Source organism: Pantherophis guttatus, chromosome 13 (genome assembly GCF_059756535.1).
Source record: "Pantherophis guttatus breed Tessera chromosome 13, ASM5975653v1, whole genome shotgun sequence".
Taxonomy (NCBI): Eukaryota; Metazoa; Chordata; class Lepidosauria; order Squamata; family Colubridae; genus Pantherophis; species Pantherophis guttatus.
The window spans coordinates 11,925,908-11,944,051 of NC_142075.1; the positions used below are offsets into that span (position 1 = coordinate 11,925,908).

The following is an 18,144-nucleotide window of genomic DNA, read 5'->3' on the forward strand; positions in this document are numbered from 1 at the left end:
TCATTTGCTTTTCAGTTGAATGGGTTTATGATCCCAGCAAATTGTAGCTCATTCAATAAACTAGGACTATTTGAATTCAGGCGTGAAAAGCAAAGGATCTTCGCTTTTTCTCTGTTTGAAAAGCAGAATCTTTCAAATGGGAATGGAAATTATTGACTTTTTGGTCAGGGAAATAATGATAAGAGGCTGTTTTGAAAGACTGGAAACATTACCATGGGACTTTTAGGTAAATTGATGGTGTATGGATTTGGGGATTAAAAAGGGTTAAAGAGGGAGGGGAAAGATTATGATGCTTACTCAAGATTTAGTAAGTAAAAAGAATAATAGAAAGAAGGATGTTAGTCATAATTCTGCATTTTCTTTTTTCTACCTTTTTCTTATTTTTTCTTGTTTTTAAATTTTTTTTTTGCTGTATTCAAAAATTCTAACAAAAGGTTATATTTAAAAAGATTATAGTCACTTTACATTAGTATCACTTTGTTTTTACGGCAGTCGGGTAACTTACTAAGCCTTTAAATAGGAGAGTTGAAAAGCCAAATACATACCGTACCTTTCATGGTCTAATTTTGGTGACTTCGGGGTGGAAAAAAAAATCCATAAGGATTTGACCGCTTCCTCTCCATTTTGTTTTAAGCTTATTTCCTTTCCCATCTCTTTCTTTACATTCAGACAGGAAAGGAAAGGTACTTGCTAATTCTTTGAAGATCTATAAATATGGAATACGAGAGGCGACTGTCCAGAGGTTTTATAAGAGCTGTAGCCACAAGTGTTTCCTCTGTGGTCATAAGAAGAAGAAAAAAACACCCTTAAAAACACAAGCTGGAGATGGAGAATCTGCAACTAGACCAGAGCGATGCAAGAGAAATGATAAATAATTTTCTTGTAGAAAAATATCATGCGTAAAATAAAATACGCTAGTAGAAAGCAAGCATTTCTGATAATTTTCCTGTGTAAATCAACCCTCAGTACAAGCAGTCCTTGAGTTATGACTATAATGGACCCCGGAATTTCCACCATAAATTGTATCAGTCATAAATAGAGGCACCCATGTGACCATGTGACTTACTTTACCACATTTTTGTGGCAGTCATTAAATTAATGCTGCGGTTGTTAAAAGGAATACAGCAATCATTAAGCTCAGTAGTCATTAAGTGAATCATATTCTGGGGTTTTCTTTTTTCTTTTTGGCTGGAAATGGGCTGGAAAGGCTGGAAATAGGTAAAAAAAAACTTTCAAATTTAAAACTTTCAAATTAAACATCTTTTATTTAAAAAAGAGCCTTCTAAAAAAAAATATCTCTTGGATGGGAATAAAGTAATTCTCAGAAAGCCCCACTAGGTGGCGAGGTCCACCATCTTGCATAATGTATTTTCTGAACAACTGGCTGCATTCAACATGTCAGGATTAGATTACAATGTTTCTCAACCTTGGAAATTTGAAGATGTGTGGACTTCAGCTCCCAGAATTTCCCAGCCACAGTGGTGAAATCCAATTTTTTTTACTACCAGTTCTGTGGACATGGCTTGGTGGGCATGGTGTGGCTTGGTGGATGTGGCTTGGTGGGTGTGGCAGGGGAAGGATACTGTAAAATCCCCATTTCCTCCCCATCCAGGAGGAAGAACGCTGCAAAATCCCCATTCCCTCCCCATTCCAAGGGAAGGATACTGCAAAATCTCCATTCCCAGCCCACTCTGGGGCCAGACAGAGGTGGTATTTGTCGGTTCTCCAAACTACTCAAAATTTCCGCTACCGGTTCTCCAGAACCTGTCAGAACCTGCTGGATTTCACCCCTGCCCAGCCATCATAGCTTTCTGGGAGCACTCAACTCTTAAAATGAATGGGTTTGTGCCCGAAAAGCTTAATCCAGGTTTACAGCTTTACAGTACCATGGTGTACTGTTGAAGCTACATACATATACCAAACTGAACAAATTTCACTATTGCTTAATATGATGTTTAAAGTCAATCTGTGTGGAATCCCATTGCGTTAAGCCATTTAATAAACCATGGCTTGTTGGTTGGTTTATAGGACAATGGCAGGGATCGTAAACCACTCTAAGCCAGAACCCAAGAAACCACATTATGGCTTTATCCCAATCATTGTGATGTTTATATTTGGTTAATAAGTATATTTCTATTAACAGTACAATGAAAATGACTCTTGGCAGCTTACACAGGAAAAAAAAGTACAATCTCAAACATACTCAGTACAAAAGATAAAAACCGACAATAAAACACAGGAAGACATACAAATGAAAGGAAAAAAAAATAGCAACATTAAACTGGAATAAAGCTATTTGAAGTCGCGCAGCCTTTGTAAGTGATAATTTACAGGGTTGGACAAATACGATTGAACGTGTTATTTTCAGTAGTATTTGGAAGAAATGATGGCTTGGAGTTGCTTTCTTCAAAAACCCTTGACTATTCTGTGTATAAGTGTGTATAAGATAAAAAAGGAGGCAAGCCGAATTCTGTATCTGCTCTAATTGAGATAATCTCTACGCTTCTGCCGCCTGGTTTAGCAGGATAATAACAATTTCCCCATCCTGGTTTTAAAAATGCATTTTATTTTTCAATACGGTGACTCTTATCTGTCACCTACATTTTTGCTTGGTGTTTCTGCTGTAATTCTGCCTTTTCTCTAGCATATTCAGCCATTTTCCTAATCCATTTTAATTGTTTGATGTTATCACATTTCCCTGCCGGAATTAAAAGCACAGATAGGATCAGGTTTTCCTAAGCACCAAGGATATTAGTAGGAAATTATCCAACTTACCTTAAAATATAGTTGTACCTGATAATTTCAATGAGCTTTCCTTGGCTTTTTTTTTTTTTAAAATCTTCTCGGTTTGTGAATGAAACTGTTCTTTGCCTATAATACTAACATATTCCCGTAGAAGGTTTGAATCATACAGCCATTGTAAAGGGAAAAAAAAATATCCATTAGAATGCAGTCCTATGAAATGAAATGAATGGTTGGATTTCCAATTGATCAAGGGAAAATGTGCCTGGTGCCCGAATGACTTAATAATAATAAAAAAAGGATGTTGCTACATCTTCTACAAAGTGGTAGAAACGACCTAAGACACACACACACACCCATTCCAATTGTGTGTAGTGTGGCTCAGTGGCTAAGACGCTGAGCTTGTCGATTGAAAGGTCGGCAGTTCAGCGGTTCGAATCCCGCATAACGGGGTGAGCTCCCGTTACTTGTCCCAGCTTCTGCCAACCTAGCAGTTTGAAAGCAGGTAAAAAATGCAAGTAGAAAAATAGGGATCACCTTTGGTGGGAAGGTAACAGCGTTCCGTGCGCCTTTGGCGTTTAGTCATGCCGGCCACGACCACGGAGACATCTTCAGACAGCGCTGGCTCTTCGGCTTTGAAACGGAGATGAGCACCGCCCCCTAGAGTATTTTATTGGTAATATATGTTTGAACCTGTACATTCATATGGCCTATAACTCACTTAGCAAAATGTCTCACTTAGCAACACAAATTTTTGGGCTCAATTATGGCCGTATGTCGAGGACTTCCCTTAACGGTAAAGCTGAGCGATCGGAGTAGCCTCTCCTGTTGAAGAAGCTCATGAAAAAAAAAAAAGAGATTTATTTTTTTGTTGCTGAATTCCACCAGCTGGAATCCCGTCAGCTGAAAGGACCGACCTTCTTCAGGAACAGCAAAAAAGTAAAAATGAAGATTCTTGATCACATTCCTGAGCCGTTAAATCATCGGCTGAGGTGATTTTACAGGGTAGGCGGGTGATGGCGGGGTCAATCCCGTTCAGGGCAGGGTTTTTTTTTTTTGCTCTGACAGGAATTTAGCTTGGCACAGAGGAAAGTTTATTACTGCGGTTATGAAGGATGACTCTGCTTATCCTGTACAGGTACAGTCCTCAACTTACAACAGTTCATTTAGTGACTTTTCAAAGTTCATTTAGTGACCGTTCGAAGTCACAACGGCACTGGAAAAAAAAAAGGCCTCACGACTATTTCCTCACGCTTAAAGATCGTTGCGACATCCCCGCGGTCATGTGATCAAAATTCGGACACTTTGCAACCAACTCATATTTATGACGGTTTGCAGCATCCCGGGGTGTGTGTGTGTGTGTGGTTTCACGTGATTCCCCCTTTGGCGACATTCTGACAAGGGAAGTCGATGGGGGAAGCCAGATTCCCTTAACAACCATGTTCACTAACTTAACCACTGCCCGGATTCCCTTTTAACCACGGTGGCAAGAAAGGTCATAACATGGCGGCAAAACTCGCTGAGCAAGTTGCGTCACTTAGCAACAGAAATTTTGGGCTACATTATGGTCGGAAGATGAGGACCACCTGTATCTCTTCTTATTTATATTTATATGTGTATATATATATACACACACACACATGCGCGCACACACACACACACATGTATCACCCATCTTCAGGTAATTTACAACGTTAAAAGCATTGTGGTTCTAAGTTGAGGACTACCTTTCTCTTTTTTTCTTTCTTTCTTTCTATCATTCTTTCTTTTCTTTCTTTTTTTCCTCCCTCCCTCCTTCCTTTCTTCTTTCTTTTCTTTCTTCTTTTTTCTTCTTTTCCTCCCTCCCTCCCTCCCTCCTTCCTTCCTTTTTTCTTTCTTTCTTTCTTTTTTCCTCCCTCCCTCCCTCCCTCCTTTCTTCTTTCTTTCTCTCTCTCTCTCCTCGTCTTTCTTCTTTCTTTCTTTCATTCTTTCTTTTCTTTCTTCTTTTCCTCCCTCCCTCCTTTCTTCTTTCTTTCTTTTCTTTCTTCTTTTTTCTTCTTTTCCTCCCTCCCTCCCTCCTTCCTTCCTTTTTTCTTTCTTTCTTTCTTTTTTCCTCCCTCCCTCCCTCCCTCCTTTCTCTTTCTTCTTTCTTTCTCTCTCTCTCTCCCCATCTTTCTTTCTTTCTTTCTTTTTTTCTTTCTCTCTCTCTCTCTCTCCTTCCTTCCTTCCTTCCTTCCTTCCTTCCTTCCTTCCTTCCTTCCTTCCTTCCTTCCTTCCTTCCTTCCTTCCTTCCTTCCTTCCTTTCCTTCCTTCCTTCCTTCCTTCGATTTATTTGCCAGGCATCTCTCCTCCAGGCAACTCAACACCTGTTAAAAGCAACGACAAATAAAAAAATAAATAAATCAATCAATATTTCTCACAACAATAAAAGTTACCATTAAAAGAGAGGCAGGGGGGAGGCGAGAGGGGGAAAAAATCTCCTTTTAACCCATCAACCACCACGTCCAGGGTTCCCCACAAGCCCCCTCAGTCCAGCTGGCAGAGCCAGCCAGGGGTTCCGAGCGGGGCTTCTTTCCCGCCCTCAGGAGGCGAAGCCAGGCGCGAGCCGGGCGCCGCCTGCCTTCATTCCGACCCCCGGCAGGGGACGCCCGTGGACCCCTTTTCCCTCCCCCCCCTCCCCAAAGGAGCGTGAGAAGCGAGGAATCCTCCTCCTCCCCCTTTTTCCCTCCTCCTTCTTCTCCTTCTTTCGCTAGGCTGCTCAGCGGCCCCCTCGACGCAGGCGCGCGGCGCTGGAGAAAGAGCCCTTCGCTCCCTCGCTCGCTCGCTCGCTCTCCGGCTGCTTTGGCTCGGTCCTTGGCTCGGCTCGGCTGGGAGGGAGGCAGCCCGAGAGCGCTGGCGTCCCAGGCGGCCCCGGAGCAGCCATTTCCCCCACCCCGCAGCTGTTCCGCGTGGATGCCCAGCCAGGCGCGTCTCTTCGCCCGCCTTTGCCCTCCTTCCCGCGGGGGAAGCCAGACAGACGCCGAGACTCCCCAGGCTGGGTGAGTGACTGAGTTGCCCGGAGATTTTTTTCCCCCCCCGGCCGGGGGATGCGCGGAGAAGACTTTGGGTCTGGGGTTTTTTTGGGGGGGGGGTTTGGGGTTTGGTTTGGCTTCCTCGAACCGGACTAGAAACTTTGGTTGGCCCGGTTGGCCTCAACTCCCCCCCGCTTCTTGGGGGAAACTTTTAGCCGGAGTTGGAAACTTTTGTGAGGCGCGCTGATGCGATGGGCGAGCTGCTCCGGCCACGGTGCGGTCCGCAGGCGAGGTCCGGCAAAGGCTCGGGATGGAGGGGAGGGGGGGGTCCGCTGACCGAAGGAGATGGATGGGTGGGTGGGGAAAATGGGTCTGACTTCTGCCTGGCCTGCGGGAGGGAAGGGGGGAGTCCGGTGGGAGGGAAGGAAGGAGAGAGAGAAAAAGAAAGAGAGAGAGAGAGAGAGAAAGAGAGAGAGGGGAGGGGGCGTCTGGCTGCAAGGCAGGGGGCGGCCGGTTCAGTCCTGGACTGGGTAAATGGCTGCTTTCAATTGGGATTTTTTGCCTTTGAACGTGGGACTTTTGCAACGGGGGGGGAGGTTTCCCCCCAGCCTGGGGGATTTTTGGGAGGGGGGGCTGAAGAGGAAAGGAGAAGGGGACCCCTCCCCTCTAAATGTCAGAGCGGAGTTTCCCTAAGGGGAGAAGGCTTTGGTGGTGGTGGTGGGGGGCGCTTGGAGGTCGTCGGCGCCCCCTCGAAAATCTCCCGAGTCTCCCTGCACCCCTCCCCACCCATCCACCACCCCCCCTTTTTTTTTTGAACGTGGCTATATTTGCAACAGGGGAGGCCCTTGAGGAAAATCGGGGTGACTTCTTGTTTCTTTCAGAAAAGAAAGGGGGAAGGGTTCCAAGGCTCCCCCCCCCAAGAATTTTTCTTTTCTTTTCACGAAGCGACAAAGGGCTGCTGGCTCTCCCACTCCCACCCCTCCCTTCCCCTCCCTCTGAACTGCTCAGGCAGAAAAACCCTTCGTGTTTGGGAGATGGGCAAACTTTCCAAAACTTTCTTTGTGGAGGTTTGTGCGGCGAGATTAAATCGGCGTCCCTCTGAAGGGCACCTAGGAACTCAAGAGTCCTCAAAGGCACGTCTGTGTGTGTGTGTGTGTGTGTGTGTGTGTGTGTGTGTGTGTGTGAGAGAGAGAGAGAGAGAGAGAGAGAGAGAGAGAGAGAGAGAGAGAGAGAGAGAGAGAGTTTGGATTGTGCTGTGCAATCCCAAATAACGTTTTTGACTTGACTTGACTTCTGTGCAACGCTACAAAGAGAGGTGGGAAGCGGCTTTGTGGACTCTCTCGCTGTATGCTGAGCCACACACGTGTGGCAAAGCTGTGGAATTTGGTGCAGACACAAAAATTGCCTGGGAGATTAAATATTTGCTGAGGGATGGGGGAGGGGCGGAGAGGCTTGGTTGTGCAAAACTTTCCTTCCACCTGTCCTCTCTGGCGTTTCTCTCCTTTTCAAGGGTGTCCTGTAGATTCTACAGGGGTCTCCAACCTTGGCAACTTTAACCCTGGTGGACTTCAACTCCCAGAATTCCCCAGCTATCAGAGCAGAATTCTGGGAGTTGAAGTCCGCCAGGCTTAAAGTTGCCATGGTTGGAGACCCCTGCTGTAGAAGGATTATTCCCCTTCTCCCCACCACGGTCTTACTTTTTCTCCTGCTTTATTTTTCTGGTGTGCAGTCTCCCTGCTTTGCAACATCTGGGCCCCACACAGTCCCATGTTCACCGGCTGCATTGTGCATTCCACTCTTTCAAAAGTAGCCTTTTAAATTGTGGGCGGATTCAGGAAACTTTGTTCTAAAAGGATCACTTTGGAGTGCGTAGGGTAGTACAGATAAGTTACCTTGAAGCTTTCTAATCTCTTACCTTGCCCTTAAAAACAAGAGGCCTTTAAAATGACCTCACTCGAATCTCTTTCTCGCTCTTTGTAATTCTCCCTTTCCCTCCCTCCCTGCGTTCTGTTTCTCTTTCAGAGATGGCACTTTTAATTGCTTCTTACTTTCTCCTGCTCTAGAGATGTAATTCCCGAGTTCTCAAACAGCAAGGCTGAAAGAATTTGGGAACACCAAAGTCTCCAAAGGGGTGTTGGATCAAGATGGTTTCCTACTTGTTGAGTGGATTGCTTGCTGTTTCTTGTTGTGTTGATGGTTCTGCAAATGTTGGAGACGCTTCTGGGTGATTTGCGATAGAGCAGCAACAAAGAAGAATAGAATAGAATAGAATAGAATTCTTTGTTGGCCAAGTGTGATTGGACACACAAGGAATTTGTCTTGGTGCATACACTCTCGGTGTACATAAAAGAAAAAGTACATTCGTCAAGAATCATAAGGTACAACACTTAATGATAGTCATAGGGAACAAATAAGCAATCAAATCCTATTAGAAAACAGTCAATATAAATCTTAAGGATACCAGCAACGAGGTTACAGTCATACAGTCATAAGTGGGAGGAGATGGATGATAGGAACAACAAGAAGATTAATAGTAATGCAGTTAAGGCCTTCTGATGTCCTTCTAACAATGGAAAGGAAGGTTCCTTCACGTCTTCCATTGGACGGTCGAGAAGAAAAACACGTGTGACCTGAAAATCAGGAGGATAATTTTTGCAAGGGGACAGTGTTCCATCTGAGCACATGCCCAGAGGCAGCTTTGTTGCATAACGTTACAGCTGAGTTCACATTTTGTGCTTCATCCAAGTTTTCCGCCTAGCAGGTTATGTGATTCCTTCAGACGACTGAGATGCATTCTCACCATTGTTAGCCGAACCCTGGTTTAGTATGGTGGATAAGGCCAGCTGTTATTTTGTATTTGGCTCCAACCTTTGGGTCTCATATTAAAAGCCTTAATTACTGTCTCTCTTAGAAACAGATCTCTCTGGATCCAATGCTAGTAATTTGACCTTCTATTGTTTAGGGGATGGCTCCTCCTCACACATTACTTTTCAGGTTTCTAAATTTTTTTAAAGAGCTGTAACTATTAGAGGAGAACGATGTAATTCCTCTCAGCCAAGGCTTCTGGTAGCCAACTGTTTATGATGTTACTTTTCCCACGTTCTTTTGCAATTATATTTGTATTTTGGTCTGTGACCGCAAATAAAAATTATATATATATATATATATAAAGCCTTAATAACTTTTATGTCTTAAAAGAAGGAGTAGGGGTGACATGATAGCAGTGTTCCAATATCTGAGGGGCTGCCACAAAGAAGGGGAGGGGTTGTCAACCTATTCTGCAAAGTACTTGAAGGCAGAACAAGAAGCAACGGGCGGAAACCAATCAAGGAGAGAAGCAACCTAAAACTAAGGAGAAATTTCCTGACAGTTAGAACAATTGATCAGTTGAACTTCAGCCTTCAGAAGTTGTGGGTGCACTAACACTGGAGGTTTTTAAGAAGAGATTGATTGGACAACCCTTTATCTGAAATGGTATAGATTTCCTGCTCGAGCAGAGGGTTGGACTAGAAGACCTCCCAAATCCCTTCCAACTCTGTTATTCTGTTAAAAGTGTGCAAACTGCAGAAAGCATAAGCATTACTGTACGGATTCAGCTTAAAGTGGTGCTTAGAAGAGTGGGAGGAGAAAGATTGTTAGTAAATATGTACTGTACAGGATTGTTTGGGGGGGGGGGTTTAAGGCAGAAACCACATTCGTCTGTGTACCGGAAGAATGTGGGCATAGGAGAGTGAGCCTCTCAATAAGCTAGCAGTGCAAAGATAGGAATGCTTTGTTGCAGTCTCGCTCCTATACTGGCATAGAAGTTTGTTTTTTTTTTAAAACCAGTTTGGTTTTTTTTCCCCCTGTAAGAACAATAATTCAGAGTTTCTCCAGGGGTGGGGGTGGGGCTGTGCATTTTTGGATGCTGTTTTTGCTTTTATTTTCAACCGTTACTCTCTGGTGGCTGGTTTTTTTTTTGTTTTTTTTTTTGTCCTCCTTAAATGATTTGTCATGTTTTTGTCAGTTTGCCATCCAAGAACTCTTTTGTTTCATTGCGTTGATGGGTTAGTTGGTTGGATTCAGTCAACAAAGACACTTATTGAGGCTCCTGTGGATTTCCGTTCTTGTTACATTTAAATACCGGCTGTGAAGTGAAGATAACACACACGGGGAAAGAGTGGTTCCTATTTTATTTTACTCCTTCAACAGCCCTTTGAGGTCGGTTAAAGTGAGAATTTTGTTGGGTGAGGACTAGAATCAGGGTATTCCCCCCCCCTCGGTCACTTTTTCCAGTGCCGTTATAACTTTGAATGGTCACTAAATGAATGGTTGTTGTAAGTCAAGGACTGCCCAGTGTTTTGCATAGGAGTGCCTTCTTGTCTGCAGCAAAGCAACTTATCTCATGTGCCAGGTCCCCGGAGCTTCTGCTGTCAGCTAGTTTCCAAAAAGCAGCATTGAGCTTCTGGATTATTGCCAGGCCTTTGTGAAATCTGACACACACAGCAAGTCTTTCCCAGTCTTTGCATTCTCCAGATGTGTGGACTTCAACTCCCAGAATTCTGTGGGAAGGAGTCGGAAAAGGACCACATGTTAACCCCTAAGCTTGGGAAAAGCGTATGCACTGTAACCCGCCCTGAGTCTCTGGAGAAGGGCGGCATATAAATCAAATTTAAAAAAAAAAAGAAAAAAAAAGAAGGGATTGCATTAGTTTCCCCTTAATAGGTAGGAAGGTATGCAGGAAAAGTCATTGGCATGAGAATTTGGATGCCACACGGGGATTGGCACCTAAACAAGCTTGCACAGGCTGAAGCCCAGAAACTGTGTGTAAAGCAATCAAAGGCAGTTTTATCTCCCACAAAGGACTGAATGAATACATGACGCTAGTTTGTTGGGCAACCATAACTTAGCATACCTGTATTCGGTCATGTGACTTATTAACAAACGTAGTTAAAATAAATCACAGCATCCTTGGTCATAAATTCGCAGGATTCTTTTTTTTTCCCCCACCATGTATATGTATACATGGTCGAACCAGTGGTGAAATCCAATTTTTTTTTATACTACCGGTTCTGTGGTCGTGGCTTGGTGGGCGTGCTGTAGCTTGGTGGGTGTGGCAGGGGAAGGATACTGCAAAATCTTCATTCCCACCCACTCCAGGGGAAGGATACTGCAAAATCCCCATTCCTTCCCCACTCCTGAGGGAAGGCTATTGCAAAATCTCCATTCTCCCCCCCTCCCCACTCTGGGGCCAGCCAGAGGTGGTATTTGCCGGTTCTCTGCTCAAAATTTCCACTACCGATTCTCCAGAACCTGTCAGAACCTGCTGGATTTCACCCCTGATTCGAACTAGACTTCTAATGTTTTTCTGTGTTATATATGTGTGTTTATTTGGGTATGTGCATAATGGTTATTTTTTGAGAGCGGAATGCAACAAAATTTCATTTTAATGTATCCTGATTAGTGTATATTTAAAGTGACAATAAAGCTATTCTGTTCTGTTCTGTTCCATTCTTTATTCATCTATTCTATTCTATTCTATTCTATTCTATTCTATTCTATTCTATTCTATTCTATTCTATTCTATTCTATTCTTTATTCATCTATTCTATTCTATTCTATTCTATTCTATTCTATTCTTTATTCATCTATTCTATTCTATTCTATTCTATTCTATTCTATTCTATTCTATTCTATTCTATTCTTTATTCATCTATTCTATTCTATTCTATTCTATTCTATTCTATTCTATTCTATTCTATTCTATTCTATTCTTTATTCATCTATTCTATTCTATTCTATTCTATTCTATTCTATTCTTTATTCATCTATTCTATTCTATTCTATTCTATTCTATTCTTTATTCATCTATTCTATTCTATTCTATTCTATTCTATTCTATTCTTTATTCATCTATTCTATTCTATTCTATTCTATTCTTTATTCATCTATTCTATTCTATTCTATTCTATTCTTTATTCATCTATTCTATTCTATTCTATTCTATTCTTTATTCATCTATTCTATTCTATTCTATTCTATTCTTTATTCATCTATTCTATTCTATTCTATTCTATTCTTTATTCATCTATTCTATTCTATTCTATTCTTTATTCATCTATTCTATTCTATTCTATTCTATTCTATTCTATTCTATTCTATTCTATTCTATTCTATTCTATTCTATTCTATTCTATTCTTTATTCATCTATTCTATTCTATTCTATTCTATTCTATTCTATTCTATTCTATTCTATTCTATTCTATTCTATTCTTTATTCATCTATTCTATTCTATTCTATTCTATTCTATTCTATTCTATTCTATTCTATTCTATTCTTTATTCATCTATTCTATTCTATTCTATTCTATTCTATTCTATTCTATTCTTTATTCATCTATTCTATTCTATTCTATTCTATTCTATTCTATTCTATTCTATTCTATTCTATTCTATTCTATTCTTTATTCATCTATGCTATGCTATTCTATTCCATTCCATTCCATTCCATGGTGGAATGGACTGAATTCACTTAACTTTGCTACCGGTTTGCAAAGGGGAGCGCACAGGGTCTTCTGCGCATGCGCAGAGTGTCAAAAACGGGTTGTGATGACGTCTGGGCGGGTGGGCGGAGCCCAGTGGTGAAATCCAAATTTTTTTACTACTGGTTCTGTGGGCGTGGCTTGGTGGGCGTGGCAGGGGAAGGATACTGCAAAATCCCCATTCCCTCCCCACTCTGGGGCCAGCCAGAGGTGGCATTTGCCGGTTCTCCGAACTGCTCAAAATTTCCGCTACCGGTTCTCCAGAACCTGTCAGAACCTGCTGGATTTCACCCCTGGCGGAGCCTCCCGCAGCCGCCGCTACCTGATAGAACTAGCTAAATAGCACCACTGATTCCATTCCATTGACTCTGTAAACCGCTTAGAGAGGGCCGTAAAGCACTGTGAAGCGGTATATAAGTCTAAGTGCTCTTGCTATTATCTTTTCCGAATGGGGTCTGCAAACAGACACCCAAGAATGTGAGTGATAGCTATAGTGGCACCTTGCTTAGACATTCAAGGTATTTCTTCATCGGAGATGATATCAGACAAGGTGACCCCTTGCATCATCTGAATGCTGATGAAAAGGCCTAGATCAGTGATGGCTAACCTTTTTGCCATTGTGTGCCAAAAGCGGGGGGAGTGTGAGGGGGGGGTGGTCACGCACATGCGTGTCCACACCCATAATTCTATGCGTCCCGCGTTCCGTACAGGCGTGTGCAACCCCCCGTGCTCCCCCCGCTTTTGGCACACAATGGCATGGTGGGCCTGGTAGGCCCGTTTTTTGCTCTCCCTAGGCTCCAGAGCCTCTCTAGTAGCCTGGAGAGGGTGAAACCGGCCTTCCCCATTCCCCCCCTGGAGGTCCTCTGGAGGCCGGAAACAGCCCATTTGCCGACTTCCGGTCACATCTCGGGGGCCTTCCGGGGATGGGGAAGGCCGTTTTCGCCCTCTCCAGGCTCCTAGAGAGGCTCTTGAGCCTGAGGAGAGCAAAAAATGGGCCTTCCCCACCCCCACAGGCTCTCTGGAGACAGGAAGCAGCCTGATTCTCTACTTCCGGGTCCCACAGGAAGTTGGCAAACAGGCCCTTTCCGGCTTCCAGAGGCCCTCCGGGGGTGGGGTGGGAAAGGCCGTTTGCACCTTCCCATGGCTCCTAGAGAGGCTCTGGAGCCTGGGAAGAGCAAAAAATGGGCCTTCCCCACCCCCACAGGCTCTCTGGAGACAGGAAGCAGCCTGATTCTCTACTTCCGGGTGGCCCAGAAGGCCCGAAAATCGGAGCTGAGCTCACACGCTTACCAACAAGGCTCCGTGTGCCACCTGTGGCACGCCTGCCATAGGTTTGCCATCATGGGCCTAGATAGTCCTTGATTTATGACTATTTGTTTGATGGCCAAAGTGAAAAAAAAGTCATAAATGACTGGTCTTCACATCTTTATTGCTGTAATTAAAATCCAGGCACTTGATAACTGGCAGTAATGTATTTATGATGGCTGCTTGTGCCCAAAGCCACATGATCACATTTTGCAACCTTCCCAGCCAGCCTAACAACTTCACAAAAGTTGTTGAGTTGCTATTTCTCTTGAAAACCCTTCCTCCTAGCATCTGCTGCCTGAGGTAGTTGGAGTTCACTTATCTAATAGTCCGATAGCCAAGCTGGGCAATTTCAACAAATATGCACATTATTGCAATGATGAAAGGTGTACATCCTTATCCTTTGCTCCAGAATGATTTATAAGGACCCAACATTAATGCCGGTAGAGTTGAGTTTCACCAGCCGGTGCAGCTAGTTCCCCCGTTTGGATTGGCCCTGTAAGACTTTCCAAGATGGTATCTCTGCATGCCAACTCTTGGCGTTGCCTCTCTATTCTGAATTCCTTGCACCGCATCAAATAACTTGAGACATGCCAAGATGTCAGCTGGCAAAGTTGGCTCCAGAAATTATGTTTTGTTAAAATAACATAAAAACTCAAGATGTAACTCTAGATGTTATCTGATAGCAGAGGAAATATTTTAAGTTTCTGTGTTAAATATGAACCTGGATTTGGGGTTGGGCTGTATGAAACTGGAAATGTCTTGAAAGCAATAGAATAGAATGGAAGGGAAGGGAGGGGAGGGGAAGGGAGGGGAGGAGAGGAGAGGAGAGGGACGTTGGAGGTTTCCTAGTCCAATCCCATGCTCAAGCAGGAGACACTAGTGTATACCAGTGATGGCGAACCTTTTAGGCACAGAGTGCCCAAACCAGAATGTGCGTGCGTGCGCGCACCATAGCACTGGAAACCTGATGACCAGCTGGCTGGTGCGCATTCGTGCCTCAGAAACCTGACGACCAGCTGGCCGGCGTGCATTCGTGCCTTGGAAACTCAACGATCAGCTGGCCAGCGTGCATTTGTGCCTCAGAAATCTGGCGACCAGCTGGCCGGCATGCATTTGCGCCTCGGAAACCCGACGACCAGCTGGCTGAGCTGGGGTGATGGCGCGCGTGCCCACAAAGAGGGCTCTGTGTGCCGCCTCTGGCACACTTGCCATAGGTTCACCATCATGGCTCTATACCGGTGATGGCTAACCTTTTTGCCGTCACGTGCCAAAAGCGGGGGGAGCGTGGGGGGTTGCGGGTGCGGGTGCCCACATCCATAATTCAATGCGCCCACCCTCCCGCGTATACGCTTGTGACCCCCCCCCACACACTTCCCCCTGCTTTTGGCACACGATGGAACGGTGGGCCCGGTAGGCCCGTTTTCCCCCCTCCCCAGGTTCCAGAGGCTTTCTAGGAGCCTGGGGAGGGCAAAAACAGCCTTCCCCATCCTCCCAGAGGCCTTCCGGAGGCCGGAAACAGCCAGTTTCCCGACTTCCGGTGGGACCGGAAGGCCTGAAAATCAGTTCGCCGGAGCGTGCATGCGTGCTGGAGCTGAGCTAGGGTAACACTTGTGTGCCCACCAATATGGCTCCATGTGCCGCCTGTGGCACCCGTGCCATAGGTTCGCCATCACGGCTCTATACCATTCCAGACCAGTCTCTTCTGAAAAGCCTCCAGTGTTGGAGCACTTGATATGCTTTAGCAGCCCAACGCATTAGAAGAACATTAGGTTGGAGAAGCAAATAGCCTAGTTTTGGTTAAATGTTCAGATCGCAGTTATCTGATCCCACTAAGGAAAGGGTATGTCTTGTGTATTTCTGCAGTGAAATTGCAATGGAGAGATTGGCTAAGTTGCTTTCACCAATACCAGGAAGCATTTCTGAAAAGGGAGTGGTGGGTAATCTTGACTTCTTCCTTCTTGCTGCTTACTAATCGGGTCTTGTAGAATTCTGTAATTAGATTCTCATAGCCTTCAATGCCATGACTTATCTCAACCATGCTACTGTATATCAAATAAGCCGCAGTATATGGCTTCTCAACTACATTATATTTATATTAATATTTTTAGCACCATCATAAGTTCAAATAGTCCCTAAAAGAATGGTTGTAAATCATTCTTGTATATACCTAAAACATGGGATTATTTTTCCATCTGATCTTTGGCTCTAATGAGAATTGTTTTTTTTTTCTTTTCTTTTTGTTTACTTTAAACATTGTATAATTTTTGGTGCAAGAAAACACAGCATTTAGATACTTCTACGATAGACTGGGATAGAGTATAATAAATATTTTTTCCTAATATTGTATTGCTTTTCTATTTTATTTTATTTTAAAAATTATATTTTTATTCATAAACATTTTGAATACAGTGTATTGTCAGGGTATAACATTTACCAAAAAAAAAAAAGGACCAGAGAAAAGACAGTAATAAATATTAACACATGTACTGATAACAATAGTAATAATATATTGACACATGTACTAATAACAATAGTGATAATATAACCAAATAATTTTAACTAAGTTTCTTTTTATATTACCCTGTTTTCCCCAAAATAAGACATCCCTGATAATAAGCCCAATTGGACTTTTGAGTGCATGGCAATAAGGCCAAGTGCTTATTTCAGGGTTCAAAAAAAATATAGGACAGGGTCTTATTTTTGGGGAAACACGGCAGTTTATTTACATTTTTGTTCACTATATTGGCATGATTGTCGTTATAAACCAGCTTTATATTTAATACATACATTCATAGTCTTTCTTCCTCTAATTTCGACCTCTTGCCTCTAATCTATTCTATTAATCTATTCCATATCGAGTATTTTTCCTAATATTGTACTGCTTTTCTATTTTAGAAGGCTCATTACAGTAATGTTCCTTTTTTGTATGTGTGGACCCATGGATTCTGCCGAAACAACGGTTTATTGAATCATGGTCTGTTGAATAAACTACCGTTGGCTGAGTTTATACAACTTGCTGTTTTTTCTGTAGTTCCCAAATCCCAAAGGCTAAATTTGCCGCAATCCATTAAATCAAAATTGACCAGTCATCTGATCTGTGAACCAGCCATGGAGTGTTGATTCAGGAAATCTGATGTGTGGGTCTCTCTTCCAGTGCAAAACTGAGAGCTTCCAGATGTTTTAACTATAACTCCCTTAAGCTCAGCTAACATGGTGCACGATTGGGGCTTATATCTAACATTAGGTTGCCCTTCTACAGAATGTGGACAGAAAGAAATCCCAAGTTTCCAAAAGCTTGGGCGTGCACAATTGCACGGCTGTTTTAAGCCTCTTGTCCCTCCCCTGATTTTTTTTTTTAATTTGTTACACTTTAGAAACCAAATGTTGTGTAACTGGAAAAACTTCCAACCGAGCATGGGATCTCAGCTTTTGCACAAGTGACACAAGGCCAAGCCTGGAACTGGGTTTGCATCCAGAATGCTTCATAAATTAATGGGCTAGGTTGGGTGTGGAAAGAGAGAGCTGGTTGAGCGGTTTGCACGCCTCTCCTGCCAACAGCCTTTTTCCATTCGTATTAGGCCACCATGCAAAAGGAAGGTGAAAGATTGACCCTTAGGGGAAAGAAGCAGAATTGGTATTTTCCCCAGGTCTTTGTTGTCAGAATCTGCTTTCCAAACCTTTCAGGGTTTTGTCGGTGAAGATTCTCAATCACCCAGCTTAGAGTTGTCTGAAAAAATTGAGTCAGGGCAACTGGATTTAGTTTTGTTAGAAGTTGAGATTGTTTTGCTTCTCTTCTAGGAAGCTTCCTTGGTGAGAGCAAATCAGTTAGGCCAGGGGTTCCCAACCTTTTCGGACCTCAGGGACCACTAAATTCATAATTTTCAATCCCGCGGACCACTAATATGATCTGCCTAATGACTGGCTGAGTGGGCGTGGCTAGGTGGTCATGTGACTGGATGGGTGTGGTCAACTCGATGTCACTCACGTTGAGGGGCACCTCACCATCCTCTACTTGACTCTCCCCTCCCAGTGACTCCTTGCCTCCCCGTCCGGGCTCCTTAGGGCCCCAACAGGAAGCAGTTGTTGGAGCTAAGCAGCCACCACAAGAAAGACTTGGCAAAACAGCTGGCTCAGTTCAAATTGGATCTGACCGAGAAGGAGGCTCAGCAGAAGAACCTCACTGAGGACTAGGAGCATAGGCTTTCCAAGCAGAGGGAAGACCTGCAGGAGTGCAAGGCCAGGTACCGGTGCCTGGACATGACTACGGAGACGTCTTTAGACAGCGCTGGCTCTTTGGCTTTGAAACGGAGATGAGCACCGCCCCCTAGAGTCGGGAACGACTAGCACATATGTGCGAGGGGAACCTTTACCTTTTTATAGCAGAGAAGGCCCATCTAGTTCCTGCCAATCACCACTCTTGGCTGATGAGATCTGCAGCATGCCCAGTCTGTTGGATTGCATTGGACAGGTAGAAACTTGGAAAAAGGCAGTCCGTCAGGTAACCTGGGTATCCCTGAGCTCCCTCCATGGGGATTCAAATCTTCTGATATCTACCTCTAGTTTAGAGAAATCCAATACAGTT

The 18,144-nt window shown here is 43.8% G+C and overlaps 1 protein-coding gene across 21 annotated transcripts in view; it reads left to right on the plus strand.

Moving 5' to 3' along the window:
* Positions 1-5,453: 5,453 nt before the first annotated feature.
* The window catches only part of AKAP13 (A-kinase anchoring protein 13), a 278,974-nt gene continuing 266,283 nt past the window's right edge, over positions 5,454-18,144 (plus strand). For all 21 annotated transcript variants that reach the window (XM_034424688.2, XM_087878344.1, XM_087878338.1 and 18 more), the window contains exon 1: positions 5,454-5,759. The gene's annotated coding sequence lies outside the window, so the exon portion shown is untranslated. The remainder of the gene's footprint in view (positions 5,760-18,144) is intronic.